The following is a 16,192-nucleotide window of genomic DNA, read 5'->3' as shown; positions in this document are numbered from 1 at the left end:
ACATTTAACTAGGAAATAACAGGAAATTATTATGGACAACTGGAAAGCAGTGGTGCTTTGCTTTATGTAGGCCCAGAAAAGATAAATGGGGGCCGGGCCTCCTGCAGCCGACAGGGTGCAAGTGGTGAGTGAATTCTGCCTAGGTGCTCTCCTATCTGGACAGAAGCAGAGAGATAGTGTCTGTTCTTTCTAGAGCCACTTGTTGGTTGACCCTCTGTCCCCTCATTTCTACATATGCTTCCTCCCAGATACCCTTGGGATCTGGAGCATCCTCCAGACCCCAGCAGAAGTCAGCGAGTATCATGGTCTCTCACTGGAGAGTATACTGTCATTTGACCTGTAGAGGACAAATGTCAGCAAGGACAGCCCTGTTGCAACTGACATCCCATGATTCCTCCTCCATCTGCTCCTCCACCCCAAATCTTTCCTTGAGGACTTGCAGCCTTCAAACCCACATAGAGATGTCCCCCTTCTCACCTTTCCACACTACTTGTTGCTCAGCCATGATATAGGTATTCTACCGTTTTAATCTTCCCTCCTAACTTACTCCCACTAATGCTTTCATTATTTTTTCCTTCCCTTTTTTCTGATCTCACTCAATTCTTTCTGGTAACAAGCTGCTTTAAGCAGCTTTTAAAAGCCCAGCTTGGTCTCATCACAGCTGTCCACGACAGGGCTTGCAGTAGGGCCAGTCAAAATCTCTCCAACAAAACAAAGCATCCTCATGAAAAGCCCCATTTCATACAGCATTAATTATCTCACTTACCACCTCTGAGCTTCAAATTGGTTTGGCCAAGCCCAAGGCCAGGTTCTGTGAAATTTCTTTCTGGTTAGCTCAAGGGCCAGGAATAGAGGGAGCTGCAGGCTGGTGGCCCCCAGCCAGTTGGGTCTGCAGCTGGGCCAGGGATCTGAGGAGCTCTGCCCTAGCCACATGTCAGTGCTGTTCACTTCCTTCCCCACTTCCATCCACAGTGAGGCCAATGGGGACAGTGGTTCCACAGGAGCAGCTGCAAAACTGTGGGAGGTTTTACTTGGTTCTATATTAAAAAAAAATAATAATAATAATAATAATAATAATTCTTACAAGTCTGCTTTTTGGCCATCTCCAGCTACTGTCTGTCTGTTTGAGGAAGTGATGAGTTTGTGAATGCTTGCTTTTCAACTTGCTGCTGTAGCATGCATCTTGAAGCCAAGAGAAAGGTCTGCATGAGAAGTATATAAAACAGTCATTTTTAGATAAAGCAAATTGGCATGGGGGTGACATGCATCACTTGAAGTCTCCAAGTGGCAGGCTTTCTCCTAGTGGAAGCTGCTTACTTCAGAGGACATTGTGAAAGTTGGTGTTTTTTTACATTTAGACTAATGTGAGGGATGGGGGGAGAAATTTTAATTATTTTGCTGCTTTTTCATACATCCTCCAAGTTAAGATCATACAGTGTGTTACACTTCCCAGGTAACATGATGCTGTCACAGTTATAACTTCTCCCCTCTTCTCAGTTCCCCACTGCCTCAAAGCTCACTTTTATAACCTTACGTCTGTTCTATATTTTGATGAAGATGTCTGAACCTGCCCACCTACCCCACTGATACTTTGGAGGTAGGCTCTGTTGATCATCAGTTCCCCACTGGCTTCACATGTCCCCTGCTAAGTGCATCCAGCAATTTCAGATGTGCCTGCTTTGAAGTAAACTCAGCATCACAAACACATTTCAAGCAAACAGCTTGGCATGGTCCTTTCAAATCCATACTTCAAATGCACCTAACTCACTGGAGCATTTCAGCAGATTTTGGGGGGACCTAGGTCTGATTAACTCCTAATATCTCATGTCATTATGTTCAATAAGAAATGCAAACAGATTGGAACAGTAAACTCAAACAGAAAAAAATGTCAATGTGTTAAATTCTTGGCTGCAGCCTAGCAAAGGGAAATGAATTGCAAGGGAAAAAATGCAACACAGAAGTAGCAAAGGGCCCGTCTACCATAAGTCTGTGACCAGTGCCCCTGCAAGAGGCATGGGAGTATGGCAAGAAGGTAAGACAACCTCCAGGGCTGAAGGAGGAAGGAAAGGATGCTCCCTGCCCAACCTGGCCTCTGCTCCCCAGGCTGCAGAAAGTGATGGGAGTCCTGGGACACCAAACCCTGAACTGAAATGTTAAACCTCACCAGTCCAAGCATGCTTAACAGGCTGCTGTGTCACACAGGAGTTAGACTGGGTTGTTTCCTATTTCTGTTCCTTTGGAATAGAAATTCTAGAATGGAGTAGAAATTTAGAATGGAATGGAATGGAATGGAATGGAATGGAATGGAATGGAACGGAACGGAATGGAAAATGCATTCTTATTCTTTTCACCAGCTCCCACGCCACTGCAGCCCTGCCTCTGGCTGCATCTCCCATGTGCCCTGACACCCCGCTTACAGAACTGGTCACTGTGAAGTGCTGAAAGGCAGTGTGGAATGATTCCTAATGAAAAGAAATCTTTTTTTTTTTTTTTTCTTTTTTTCTTTTTTTCTTTTTTTTTCTTCCCCTCTTACTAGATCTTTTTTGTTTTCGAAAGGCCAAAGGAAGCTGGTATATTCCTAGCTATGCAACCCATAAAGACACTACTGCCTTCTCTCTGACTGCTGCACTGTGAACTATGCACCAGGATGTGTTTTGGCACACAAATGTTCCTGTGGACTGCACAGGGAGTCATTCCTGCTGGGAAAATTGCATTTTGTGTGATTATTCTGATCTGCACCCAGCGCGTGTCCCTGGGTGCACAGATGGCTTTGCTGCACACCTGGACTCTTCTTGGCAGCATCCGAAGACATTTCTCCATCTAGATGGGAGCACCTTGAGGCCATAGAAGAGACCTGGGGCCATGTCATTGTTGGGCAGGGGGGAGGTGTCCCCAGGAGCTGGACACTTCCCTGGATAACAGAGAATCCAGAGCATGGAAAGTCCTGTGCTGGCCACCCTGAAGAACCAGGGGAGATTCAGTTGTGGTTGCTGCGGAGCGGGGAGGGGAAGGCACACACCAATTTCAAGCTCTGTTAGGAACAGTGAGGGCGAGGAGAAAACAGATTGATTTCTGACAAAGAAATAAAATCCAGCAGGAGAGAAGTCTCATTTCAGGGATGCTCAGAGCACTCTAGAAGGAGACATCCAGTGCGTTTCAAACTGATGGAGGCTCTCAGTGGTGCTGAGGGAGCACAGATGCAGATGCCAGCTTGGAGCAATGGGATTTGCAGTGGTAAAAAGGTGAGAGCTCTGGGACAGCGGAGGCACTCGGTGCTCTGGGCTCCTTTCTGGAGAGGCCTGGGAGATAGATACTTTGGGATGAAGTATCCAAGTCCCAGGTAGCCATTTGCTGCACACTGTGCAGAGCTTAGAGCACCAGCCAACCCTTCTGCTCCTGGCTCAAGGCCTCGAACTCCACCTCAGAGCTCAGCACAGGGCTAAGGAGAGATTTAGCCTCTCCACATCTGCTGCATTCACAGCTCAGGGAGTGATTTATAAATAATACTCTCTGAATCTGGATTTACAAGACTGTGTTCCCCACGTTCCTCTGCCATGCATTACCCCCTTCTCTCTCAGTCCTGCTGTGTCCCTGGGGGGATCTGAGCCCCCTGTATAAGCTCCCAAGTCCTGAACTCCACCAGTCCAGGGCCTCAGCATCTGCGAGGCTTCCCTGCATGCTAGAGGGATGCAGCTCCCTCTGCAGCTGTGGAATCAAGCCATAGTCCAGGAGAGATTCAGACTGGAGCCAGTGAAGTCAGGCTGGGGAGATGGAGAGGCTGGCTGCTGGGGGACACTTTCATGGGAAATGGGATTCAGAGAAGGAAGCAGGGTCTGCACATGGAGCTGGCCTAAACTTCTGGGTTTCCATCCTGAGGAAGGTTTTCCTTCAGTATCAGAATGAAAATGAACAACAGAAACAAAAAAATGTAGATTCAGTTTAACAAGTATTACACTCCCCAAGAAATTCATCAACATAAATCAATGCTTTGTGAAGCATGTGGAAATGTTATTTACATAATATTTTCCAGCAGAATGTAATGATTATGAAAATTACCCACAAGATTTATTCCTTGGGGAGAGCAGAGGAATGCTGAAAGTAGGGATTCACCTCTGTGGCATGCAAGCATTAGTCCCTGTCTCAGATGACTGATACAGCTTAGGCCATGAAGGTTGCTGCGGACATTCCTAGGGATGTTTAACACACTGCAAAGTCAGATCAGCAGCAAATAGAGTAGGCGTAAGAAATGACAAAGGTCATCTCTGTGGCCACACTATGCACCTCTTCCTTTTCACAGCATTTGATCCTGAATCAGTGATGTCTTTTATCGATTTAATATGAAAATAAATTGCTTTCCACCCCTGTCTGAAAACCAAAATCTGTCAGATAAAACACACAGGCCATTAGTTTCAGTAGGGTTCGTTCTGCTCTCACCGTCCATTCGGCAGAGGAAGCACATTTATAAAGTACTGAGTGGCAGGAGGAAACAGGGGAGAACATTGTCTGTGCTTATTCAAAAATGTCTCCTCCATTTCAAACACTCTTCCTTCCTTCCTTCCTTCCTTCCTTCCTTCCTTCCTTCCTTCCTTCCTTCCTTCCTTCCTTCCTTCCTCCCTCCCTCCCTCCCTCCCTCCCTCCCTCCCTCCCTTCCTTCCTTCCTTCCTTCTTTCCTTCCTTCCTTCCTTCCTTCTTTTGAGAATCCTGCAGGCAGCAACCTCCATCACTGCCCAGGGCAGGCTCATTTGTGCTCTGAGTCAGAGAACGTGAGGAAAAAATAGCAGATGATGATAAAATTAATGACTGTCTTCCGGAATAGGTACAGGGGGCCTTGGATGAAGTCACTGAAGCCGATGGCTCTTCATTTGCTCATTTGCTTCGGTGAGCCTGTCTTGTTTTAAATGCTGATCATGTGATGGGGGGAAGTACAGGCTGCCTCCACTTCCCTGCTTGTGCTGCCCATTGGGCAGAGGGGCCGGTAGTCAGGGACTTGGTAGCGGTCCTTGAGCCTGTAGCAGGCTGCTGCAGTGAGACAAGGGACAATCTCATCTCTGTAGCTGCAGTGGCTTGGGCAGGAATTTCAAGGGTTTTGGATTGCAGCTCAGCACTAGCAACAATGTTGGTTTTTATTAAGCAGTGTGCAATTTAGCAGTTTGGGGCATCTACCTAACAATACATTTTAAAAGCCTGCATGGTAAATCCTCTTTGTTTTCTACATAGAAATACCCTTTCCACCTTTCTTGTGTTGGATTCATCCAGAGCAAAGCAATCCAAAATCAAAACAGGTCACTTCTGTCAAGTTTTCTGGGAGGAAAATGTCCGGCTTGCTTTAAGTGACCCTGGGAAACTGCAGTGGTGGGGTTTTGCTGATGGAAAAACATCATTTTTGGCTGACAGTATAGCTTTTTCATCTTTCTAAAGCTACCTACAGGCTAACATTTTCTGGTGCCAATCACTACAAAGAGTTTTGCAAATTGTCCAGGTTAGGCAAAGCACTTCTAATGTTTGAAATGCAATGGCTTGATCCGCTCACTGTCTCACTCAGCATTTTGGGGGATGCTCCTAAAGACTTTTCATTGCTGGCTGCAAAAACTTGCCAGGATAGAGAAGCTCAGCAAGCACTGCATCAACAGATGTGTGGGTAAGTCTGATGGTCCGGGGAAAAACTTGCCCCACATAATTATTGTGCTTTCACCAGCTTGTAGGAAAACCCCCATGGCACAACCGGTCTCCTTCCTCAAGGCATCACAACCCAGCATGCCAGGATGCCACCCGTGTTCTTTGGCCTAACACCTCAGTTACTTCAACCTCTGCAAAGGGTGCCTTTTCTCTTCCTTTTGTATTTCTTGGGTTACCAGGATGTACCATTTTTTTCAGTAATTTAAAAGATCTCAAAAGTTTGCTTCACTGGGAAGTCTGTGGCATGAACTCTTGGCTCAGCTTCCAGTGTAACAGTGCATTTTGTTCGGGCAGTGAAACAAGAGAGGTCTGTGCTTATTGGCAGCAGCAGGGTAGCAGCTGTTGGCCAGGCAGGGCTGCACCTCTGCCACCAGCCACCTGCACCAGTTCAAATGCATTTTTAAGTGGGGAGGGTCCAGACTGTGCTGCTTTAACACTAGTGGGGTTGCTGAAGTAGCCTGGATCTCTGGAGGGGGTTAGAGAGAGTATGGAGCTGAGGTCTCCAGGTTGCTCTACCTGCATTTGCTCTGGATGGGCAGTTGAATGTCACTGAAGGACTTGATCATTCTGGGTGTGGAAAGGTTCAGTTTGCTCTCAAGGCATTTCTTAGTCAGCAGGCCATTGACCTGGTTAAGATTTGGGCAGCCAAGGGCCAGCAGTTCCACAAAGCACGTCCATCACTTTACCTGTGCTGTGAAAGTTGTCTTTCTGAGCACTGCTGCTTTTCCAGCACGGATCTTCCTGCAAACATCAGCAAGGTCTGAATCAGGAATAAACTTATTCTGCTGTCAGTAAATGTTGCCCACAAAAACAGATGGGTTAGTGAGTTCCTCAAACAGGCTTAGATAGAACCTCTGCTCATTTCGTATATCTAAAGAACCACTGCAATTAATTCCTTAACCTTCTTTCAAGAGAACTGTAATTGCTGCTGTGGCAACGTAACAAGAACTGCTATTTTCCACCCAATGCTTCATTAACTTGACCTTAATTGGCCAAGTAAACAAAAACAAATTGCTGCTCAATCATGACTTGGGCTTCCTCTCTTAAAGGAACACAGATAAGATGGGCAGAGAAGGACGCAGTGCTTCAGACAGAGGTTGCACAATAAGAAAGAAATCCTTCAGGTCAAAAATAATCCTGCACTCATTAAGAATAATCAACCGTATGCTTTCAGAACATGACCAGAGACATTAAGCAAACAGTTGCTTGAATTATACAAATGCATTTCCCCACTTTCTTTTATGAGTGATGATTGGGACTGAATTAAGTGGCTTAGATGCTCATTTTTCATCCTCTGTGCTCTCAGACTTTTCTGAGAAGACAACGGCAGACAGAGGGAAGATGGCCATAATGTGTATGCAGGCAAGATGCTGAAATCTCCAATGTGCAGAAAATCCTCGAAAGCCTGGAAAAGGTGAAAGCAACAGCATCATTTAGAATTTGGCACCAAACTAAATGCTGTGGCTCCTGGCCAAGCCCAGGGAATGTTTTTCCTTGTGGTTGGTGACATGCTCAGTGGCACATAGGCAGTTCATCTAATTACAGAGGAGAAAAAAAAAAAAAAAAGATGTGACTAATTAGTTATAAGTTCACTATTGAACATGGGGTTAATTTTTTGTCTTCCCACATAAGGGGCCAGGTTCTCCTCATGTTGAAATCTCTCCATTAGAGATGCATAAGGCTATTTCAGCTGCTCACCCTCTGCTGCCTTTGTAGCCAGTAGAGTTAGGGTGCAAATCTGGCCAACTGAAGGAATCTACTTTAGGCTATGAAGTGCGCAAGACCTCATTAACCATACTGGCTGATAAATAAGTTACTCCAGTCTGGATGCTGTGTCTTGATGTAACTGCAAGTTGGGTGTCTCAGGCATCATCAAACTTGCGGGGTCCCTGCTTGCAGCCAGCCTGCATCTGCTGTGGTGAGAATATCTAATAACAGTTATGGTTCTGTCCTTGGGGGTTTCCTCTTTCCTTTTCCCTCAAAATATCCCAAGGCAATGACAAAAGTCCCATTGGGGATTCAATAGGGCCAGGATCTTGCCCTGGAAGCCCATAAAAACTTTCTTGACAGCTGCTGAAGCTTGGTAGGCAAGGGTTAAAAGTTATGTTCAGCTTTGGAGACAGGAATAAAATGTTTACATCTTGGATCATTAACTTCTTTCTGGCAGAGTGCATAGCAAGAAATTCAAGGGCAATATTTATCAGAGGACAAGAATGGATAGTAGAGTCTGACTTTGTCTCTTTCATTTATTGAACTTCTACCAGGTCCCTTCTCTTCTGTAAGTCCTCAGTGACTCCCACACACAGAGATAAGTCATGCACCAAATACTGCAGAGCTTTTATGACCCAGCTTCCCTTCAAATCTGCTCTGGCACTTGAAAGTCTTCATTTTTACCTGTTGTATGGTTTTGTTTTTTTTTTTTTTAATTTATTTATTTGGATTTTAATGTGACTTTAAATGAGCAACAGTTGCTAAGCCAACATACACTGAGTGGAATAGGGTTGCTCTCCTGCATGCCCCAGTCACCCAGCACCAGAGCCCTGCTTCTTCTGCTCAGTCTTCCTCTGGTGTGATCATATTGAAGGTGTTTCTGGACAGTGGCATGCCTTCGGCAAAAGGGCAGGTGGAAAAAACATCCTCTGCTTTGCTGGTGATGGTAGGAAATACAGTATGACTTCCACCAAACAGGAGACAGTTTTGGATTTGGTTCTTCAGGTGTTCGTGGCAGTAGGGGACCTTGAAAAAAAGAAGGCAACTGTCCCTCCTACTTTGTTTTCCTACCTAGGCTAAGGAGGGGCTGAAGTGAGCTTGAAACTTGTCCTGGTTTTGGCTAGGGTAGAGTTAGTTTTCCTCCTAGTAGCTTGTAGGGTGCTGTGTTTTGGATTTAGGATGATAATGTTGATACCACACTGATGTTTTAATTGTTGCAGAATTGTTGCACCAAGCCAAGGACTTTTCAGCTTCTTGCTCTGTCCTGCCAGCAGGCAGGCTGGGGGTGCAGCAGGAGCTGGGAGGAGACAGACCCAGGACAGGTGACCCAAACTGGCCAAAGGAGTATTCCATACCATCTGACGTGATGTGAATAATTAATGTGGGGGGCCTGGCCGGGGTGGGGGGACCAGTTGCACAGGGATAGGCTGGGCATCAGTCAGCGGGTGGTGAGCAATTGCATTGTGCATCACTTGTTGTGTACACACTATTATCATCATCATCATCATCATCAATCATCATCATCATCATTCTTTCTTTTCTGTCCTGAGAAACTGTCTTTATCTCAAACCACAGGCTTTCATTTTTTTCTGATTCTTTCCCCCATCCCAGAAAAGGTTTAGGAAGGGTGAGTGAATGGCTGTGTGGTGCTTGGCTGCCAGCTGGGTTAAACCACAACAAAACTAGGGTTGGGAGCACAGAAGTACAACACTGGATACCCAGGGAATGCCATGGACCATTACAGTGAGGATTAAGATGAACACCTGGCATTTTGGAATGCAATTTTGTATTTGAAGGTCTAAATTTCACCGAGCTCCCCAGGAACCTACATTCTTCAGTAATTCTGACTCTAAGTGTTCTGTGCATCTGTGCCAGATTGGCACAAACAGCTCTTGTGGGCTTCGTGGGTGTTGGATCAGGCCCTGCATGCAGACCATGCTGCAGGAAGTGCATAATGATTTGGAGAAAAATGATGTATTTATGAGCATCAATCATGCCTTTAGAGATTGGCCACTGAAGCAGGGCAGATACAATGGCCAGGCTTCCCCTGCACAGTGACTGCTTCATCTCTCTGCATTGTCAACAAGCCTCCCATCAATTACCCCTAAAAACCCATTCTGGAACAGCGATGAAAGTTCTCCCTTTCCACAGCACTAATACCAGATCTGGGTTTTAACAGCCCAGCACTGCTAAGCACATGATAAATGGTTTGTTCAGAGGCATCTGCAAGTGAAGAGAAGGTGGAATAAGGGGAGGAAGAAAGGAAGAGGAGAAGGTAAGGAAGAGAAGGAGGTGATGGAGGGAGGTTTTATAATGTCATCATTGCTAAGAAACTTTATGGGGAGAGTAAACAGTCAGAAACAGCTTGAGAAGTGCCAGTGGTAGAAGGACTGCATATGCCCATGTTTTTCCAAATACAGGGGAAAAAAATAGAATAAAATAAAATGACTGGGAGTTTATTTAGAAGGGTTTGGAAAGCCCCTGGTAAACCAGAGGCACCTGTGTTAGATCTCAGGGTTTTAAATTAAATATTTGATTGCTATTTCATTCGCCAGCACTCAGCAAGAAGAAAAGGTGATACAAATATTTACGATGACCTCTTTGGTCTGATTTTGAGTATTGGTATTGAGTCACTAGATTGAGTGGATATAAATTCTCAGCGGTGGAGTGGAGACTTTTTACAACAAAAATCTCTTTTGATGTTCAGGAGACTTGTCATTTGAGAAAACACTAAGTCCAGGAGATGAAATCTGCAAGAAAAAAGAACCCCCCCAGCACAAACAAATGAAAAACCCCAGCTCATCCCTGGTGTTCAAACCCAATGAATAATCAAAACACCCAAACAAACCACTGCAAGCAGAGAGAAGAAAGCCAAGCATCAGATGGCAGCTGCCCAGCCCAGGCATCATCCCGAGCACTAATCTGGTTGGCGGCACAGCTCCGTGGTGCAACTGAGAGCCACTAGCTGGGAAATGCTATGTCATTATTAGGAGATACCACTCATCTGCATTTCCCATTTCTGTCCTTGCCAATAGCCTCAGGGGAAGGGTTTTCATCTGTTTTCGATGAAAGCAAAATTAAAGTAATCATAACAAAATTGCAGCAGATTGCATCCCAGCCAGTGGAAAGGAAGAGGGAACGGGGAACCTACACTGGTGCTGGCAGAGCTGCACTGGCTATGTGGTGCTCTCCTGGACAGGCACCTACGATGGTACAGCTAACAGAAAGTATAAGCTGTTAGGCAGAAATATAAATATTCTTCTTCCATTAAAAGGCAAAAATAACCCACTAGCATAATCCCTGAGCCAGAAAAAGCAGAGCTACTGCTGGCTGTCACTGGTGTGAGCCAGAGGGGAGTCACGTCTGCAGGTCATGGAGCTGCAGGCTCCTCTTTCTTGCACGGCTTTGTTGTTCCTGTGGCTGACAAGAAAAGAAAATCTGTCAGCCTTGTGCAAAAATCATGTTTTGTGAAAATCTGTTAGAACGCTTTTAACTGCATCCAAATGATAATGCTTTTTCTTCCTTATTAGACATTTCCTCCCAGTACCTACAGCCCATCGTTGCTTTTTGCCTTTGGGATCCAGCTTCTGAACAACAAACTTCTGGTTTGTTCTGCAGTGAGTTCTGGTCGCAGGCACTCCCACCTCATAATTTATTAACTGAAAGTAGTTTCTAAGTACCCTGCAGGTTTTTTTATATAGCCCAGCCAGGCTTGGTCTGTGGCCTGGACACGTCAGGAGGGGCTGAGTCTAGCTCCCCATCATGGGCTTGTGGGGAGGGATTTTTGCCTTAATGCAAGTGAAAGAGAAATTGAGCTCCTGCTTCCAGTACTCGGGTCTCTGTGTGACAGTTCATGCACATTGCTGAGCTTTTGGGCTACTTTAGATGAGCTAAGAAGGATCATAAGATTTTTCTGGTAGTGAGGGCAGCCCCTCTGGGATAAGTAGTACCTGGAAAGGTCCATGCAGCAGCTTCGGTTGGGTTGGGTTAGCACCTTCTCCTCTCTTTGCTATTCCTCACCCTCTGTTCTTACCACAGAATAACTGAGAAGAGTTTTGCAAGAGTCTTTGGTTCCTGGGGACTCTTTTGGGGTCCAGTAAAGATGAAAACATATTTCCAGGTACGACCTCCACCCAGAATCTCTCTGGGCTCAAAAATACAAATCTCGCCTGGCTCTTCTCCCTGGCTCATGGTTGCTGCGGGCTGAGATGGTGCGAAGTTTGGTGCAGATGGGAGATGCTGCCGCAAGAAGCACTCTGTCCCCTGGAAATGGAGCCATGGCAGAAAAGCACCCCTGAGCCATTTCTGCGGAGCTTGCTGAGCTGTCACCCTTCCAACCTTTGATGCAGTCAGAGCGTTGTAGGCACCTTTTGCTTTAGATACCAGGGGAAAGAAGCTGGGAGATGTGCAAGCAGGAAGACACAACTGTGTTTCTCCAGCTCAAGACAGATCATTGCTGTATGTCATATAAAGCAATCCTTCTGTCCCCACACTGCTTCAGGAGGCATGAGCATCTCAGAGAACAGCAGAAAGAGGAGAAACTTGGGCATCTTGGTATCTAGAAACAGTCTTTGAAGATTCCCCTTTTCTAATCATGAGATGATCTGGCATCCAGGTGACAGCATGGAGTAGGCACTTTGTGGTTTGTTCGTCTTTATTCAGTTTCAGCTGTCCTAGTGAGTGTTGGAGGAGTTCAGATATAACAGGCAGTGGGGAGAAACATTACTGCAGCTGGGAAAGGAATGATTTAGCTGCTCTTCTGTGGATGCCTGCCCACCGGTAGTGCCCTGTGCAAATGCCACATGGCAGTTGTTTTCTCCTGCCAGGAGAGAAATGTTCCTCTGGAAACTCACGCTGCTCTTTTGCATAACCAGAGGTTTAATTTCAAGCCATTAATCCGTGTGATCTGCACCAAGCCTTCAGGCAATGTGTTCCAGTTGGATAAAATCCTCTTTCATGTGTCAGAGCTGGGCTGGGGGTGTGCTGCCAGCACCATCAGATCTGTAACCTTCCCATGACAGCCCGCTCCTCCCCCCCCACTCCCAGTGCCCAGCCCAGCTCTGCCTCCTTCCACGCTTCCTCTCCAGGACTCAGCAGTTCATTTGCCCAGAGGAGTGGAGCAAACACAAGGTGATTTTTTTTTTTCTTCCTTGCAGAAAGAACATGTTTTTCTTTCTTGCTCTGAACGAAGTCTCTGGGCCAGCTCTTCAAAGTCATTGTGGAGCCAGAACATCTCTGAATGTTTTTTAACATTTGGAAAGGAAAATATGTCCTCCAGAAACAGCTCAAAAGGCAATTAAAAAGACCCAGGGCAATGTCCCTAGCAGATACCAGAGTGGGTGCCAACCTCACTCCTTTCCTCTTTATTACAGGTGAAGTGCTTGGACATCATCTCTCGCATGGACCTGAGACTGCCATCGAAGCCTCCCTTTCCAGCCTCTGCCTCCTGCTTATCATCACCTCTACAACCGGGTACCCAGCCCCTTCCACTCATGGGACCTGTTCAGCTGCAGTTGTCCTCTCCTGCCACAGAATACTCTGCTAGAAACACAAACCTCTGCTCATTAGCAGAGGTTTTGTTTCAAGCATCCCTGCAGGTTCTGCATGTTCCCAGGACCCAAAACAATGATCTCCAGAGGTCCCTTTCAACCTAAACCATTCTGCAATCTCATGAAAATTCACCCTTAGCAGCTCCATGTGGGACAATGGTAGGCTCTGTGCTGAAGAATTTATCTAAATGGTTAATGCAGATAAATGCATTTGGCTGGGATGGGGGATTTCCTTGTACTTGTGGGCCTGCAGAGAAAAGGAGGAGAGGATGCAGAGAAGCATATACACAGACCTGTGAACTGATCTGTGGAAACACCTTAATTTTGCAACTGCAAGACCCAAAAAGCAAGTTTCTTCCGTGGAGGTGCAATGTGAAACCCTGCCCAACCCAAGTGCCTCCTCGGAGAGGTAACTAAGTCACGTGTTACAGATCTGCCTCCTCCTCTGCCAGCTGGAGCCAGCACCTGAGCCACAGCCCATGATTGCCCCCCAGATGCAGTCCCTCCCTATTTAATGGGACCCAAAGCAGCCCAGGGCTATTTGTCAGCAATGCACTGCAAGATACTACTTCTCCAGCTCCTGGCTCATCCTCTAAGATTCATGTTGTAAGACTGTCCTCTCTTTAACACAGGCAATTTACTCTTTTCTTCTTTGATTTGCATAATGATGACTTTGGGGTTTATCTTGTTTGTAAGGGAGCAGGAGGGTAACCTTCTTTCTACTTAGTGATAACTCTAGAGTAGTCATTAGAGGTGCAGTAATAGAAAAGAACTGAACTTAAAACTTTGCTAGTTCCTTCCTAAAAGCCTTCTAGTACATCTTAATAGGGGCAAAAGACCCAATAAAAGAAAATAGGACTGCAGAAAAGCATTTCTGACTTTGAGATACTTGCAGTACTACTCTCAGGTCTATCAGCTGCATAACTTTACTGGAGGATTGGCTGGGCCAGCACGTGGGTTTTTCCGTGAGCTAATACTAATGAGCATTTATTTCTAATTCAAGATTTATTATTAAATCAACCTCTGGAAGGTGACTGTTTGAGAAAGGACTTATGCCAAGCACCTGTAATCCATCCCAGCTGCCTTTCTAGGGAAATCTTGGAGATTAAAAAAAAAAAAAAGTTCTGTGTCTGCAACCAGTATGGATGTGGGAACCAGCCTTTCCATCCCAGTATAAGCACACAGGAGAGCTGCCCTCAGCTGTGCTGGGATGGGGTTGTACATATGGCTTACAGCCCTGCTGCCGGAGCTGGGCATGGTGTGGGGCTCCTGCAGCTCATCTGCAGGGACACTAGGGCTGTGCCCCTGCTGAGAGCTGAGCAACATTTATCATTGAGCAATTTAAGAGAGTCAACAGCTCTACCAACAATCAGTGGTAGCCCTTTGCTTCTGCTGCAGGAAGAATAAAGTCTTTCAGGACCAGACACTTGAGTCACTAGGATGAATTTGTAACTTGCTTCAGCTGCAAAAGCAGCTGTTGGAGCCCCCACCTTGTTTGGTTTTGGGTGCTTGGCTGTCAGCAGAAGGTGGGGCTGATCTCTGGCTTTGCTTGTGTCCTGGTTTAGTTGGAAGCCTTCATGCATTTAAACTGACCACTCTTTGTAGAAGGCTCTTTCCATGCTGCTTGGAGACTCCAGAATGTCAGCTTACAGATGGTGTCAGAAAGCAGAGGGGACTTGTGTCACCTGAAGGCTTTCTGTGGGAGCGTTGACCTTTCTTCTTTTTTTCTTATTTCTTCTTTGTTTATCCTTTGTTTATTGCCCATTGCAAAAAGCCCCATTGCACTGGGGCTTTTTTCTTTCTTTCTTTTTTTTTTTTTTTTTTTTTTTTATTCATAGTTCAAACTGAAATGCTTCCATTGACTGTTCTTTGTGTTGCGTTATCAAAAATGGTATGCTCCAAAGCTTGACATGCCATCAATTGCTTTGTGAGTTTGGATGCAAGCTGGCTTGGGTAACCCATGTTGTAGCTGTCTGGCAGGAACAGCACTGAGAGAGGCTGGAGACAGAATGAGGCTAAACTGAAAGACACAGATTGCTTCCTTTGCAAGGAAGAAGCTGTCTGTCCTTCAGCAGAAGAGATTTGTGAATGTTTAGGTTTAATCCAATGGTGCAGCCCTCTGCTTGTATGGATGGGCAGCAGGCTGTGGGCAGAGCCCAACAGCCTTGGGGCACTTCACAGCTGTCCCAGAAAGTGGAAAGGCAGCCCTTGGTAGGAGGGAGACCTGTTCACCTGTCAAAGAAGGTTGCTGTGAAGTGTGGTGCTGCTGGCTGGACAAAGCAAACCACTGGGGACTAAAAATAAAAACAGGTTGTTCTTTATTTGCAGCTGCTGTTCGAATCACTGCTGCAGTTAATGACAAGGCTAAATGATGGTCATTGTGTGCTTTATGATTGCTGATAATTCCTCTTTCATGCCATAGAAACTGTATGGCATGATGGATCATGAAATCATTCTTAATGTGCTTTATACACCAAAGAAGGGCTTTCAAAACCAACTTAATGACAGCTACTCATATTTGCTTTCCTTTGGTGATTGGACGTTATTAGCTAATTAGTATCTCATTCTCATTCTGAACTGCCTGCCTTTTTGATTTCAGAGGTTGGGGGCCAAACCTGGAGATGTGATAATATGCATGGCATGTAGAAAGCATTGTTTCCTTTTGTGAAATAACATCAAATGTCAGCTGGGTCAGGGTTTTCTGAGCAGGCTTCCCCTGTGAGTGCATGGCTGCTTCAGGCATCACTTATGCAGCAGGTAGCATTCCTGGTACAGACCTGTTGGTACCAAAGTGATAAATAATACAGTTGTGTCCACAGCATCAAAGGCACTGAATTCCTTTTCATAATCCCCAGGAGGCTGAGACTGTCAGAAATATGGAGCTTACTACCAAAAAAAAATAAAAAATCTCTGACAAAATATTTAAAACCACAACAGTGGGGTGGTTTCTGATATGTCCACAAGGATGTAAGAGTGGCACAGGGAAAGAGAAAAGGGGTTGCTGGCCACTAGGAGGCACAGCTGAGAGATCGTACGCTGGAAGGAGTCAGCACATCAGTGGCAACGGGCGGGACAACCCAAGTGAAGGCTTTCAGCCGATACAGGATGGCAATATCTTGCTATCTAAGCTTTTGCTAGAACTGGGTTTGAGGGTGGGGTTGTGTTTGAGTAGTGAGTCGCTTGTGCTGGGGAAGGGAGTAAGACCAAGATGCTACCAGCATTTTGCAGAATTGTGTTTCTGCACAGGCAAAGTCTAG

At 45.8% G+C, this 16,192-nt stretch overlaps 1 protein-coding gene across 2 annotated transcripts in view; it reads left to right on the top strand.

The window, feature by feature from the left end:
* Window positions 1-16,192, top strand: part of LOC116498519 (acid-sensing ion channel 2) — a 565,809-nt gene that overhangs the window by 383,607 nt on the left and 166,010 nt on the right. The window lies entirely within an intron of this gene.

Source organism: Aythya fuligula, chromosome 24 (assembly GCF_009819795.1).
Source record: "Aythya fuligula isolate bAytFul2 chromosome 24, bAytFul2.pri, whole genome shotgun sequence".
In the NCBI taxonomy this organism is placed as follows: domain Eukaryota; kingdom Metazoa; phylum Chordata; class Aves; order Anseriformes; family Anatidae; genus Aythya; species Aythya fuligula.
This window is presented reverse-complemented; position numbering and strand designations above follow the sequence as displayed.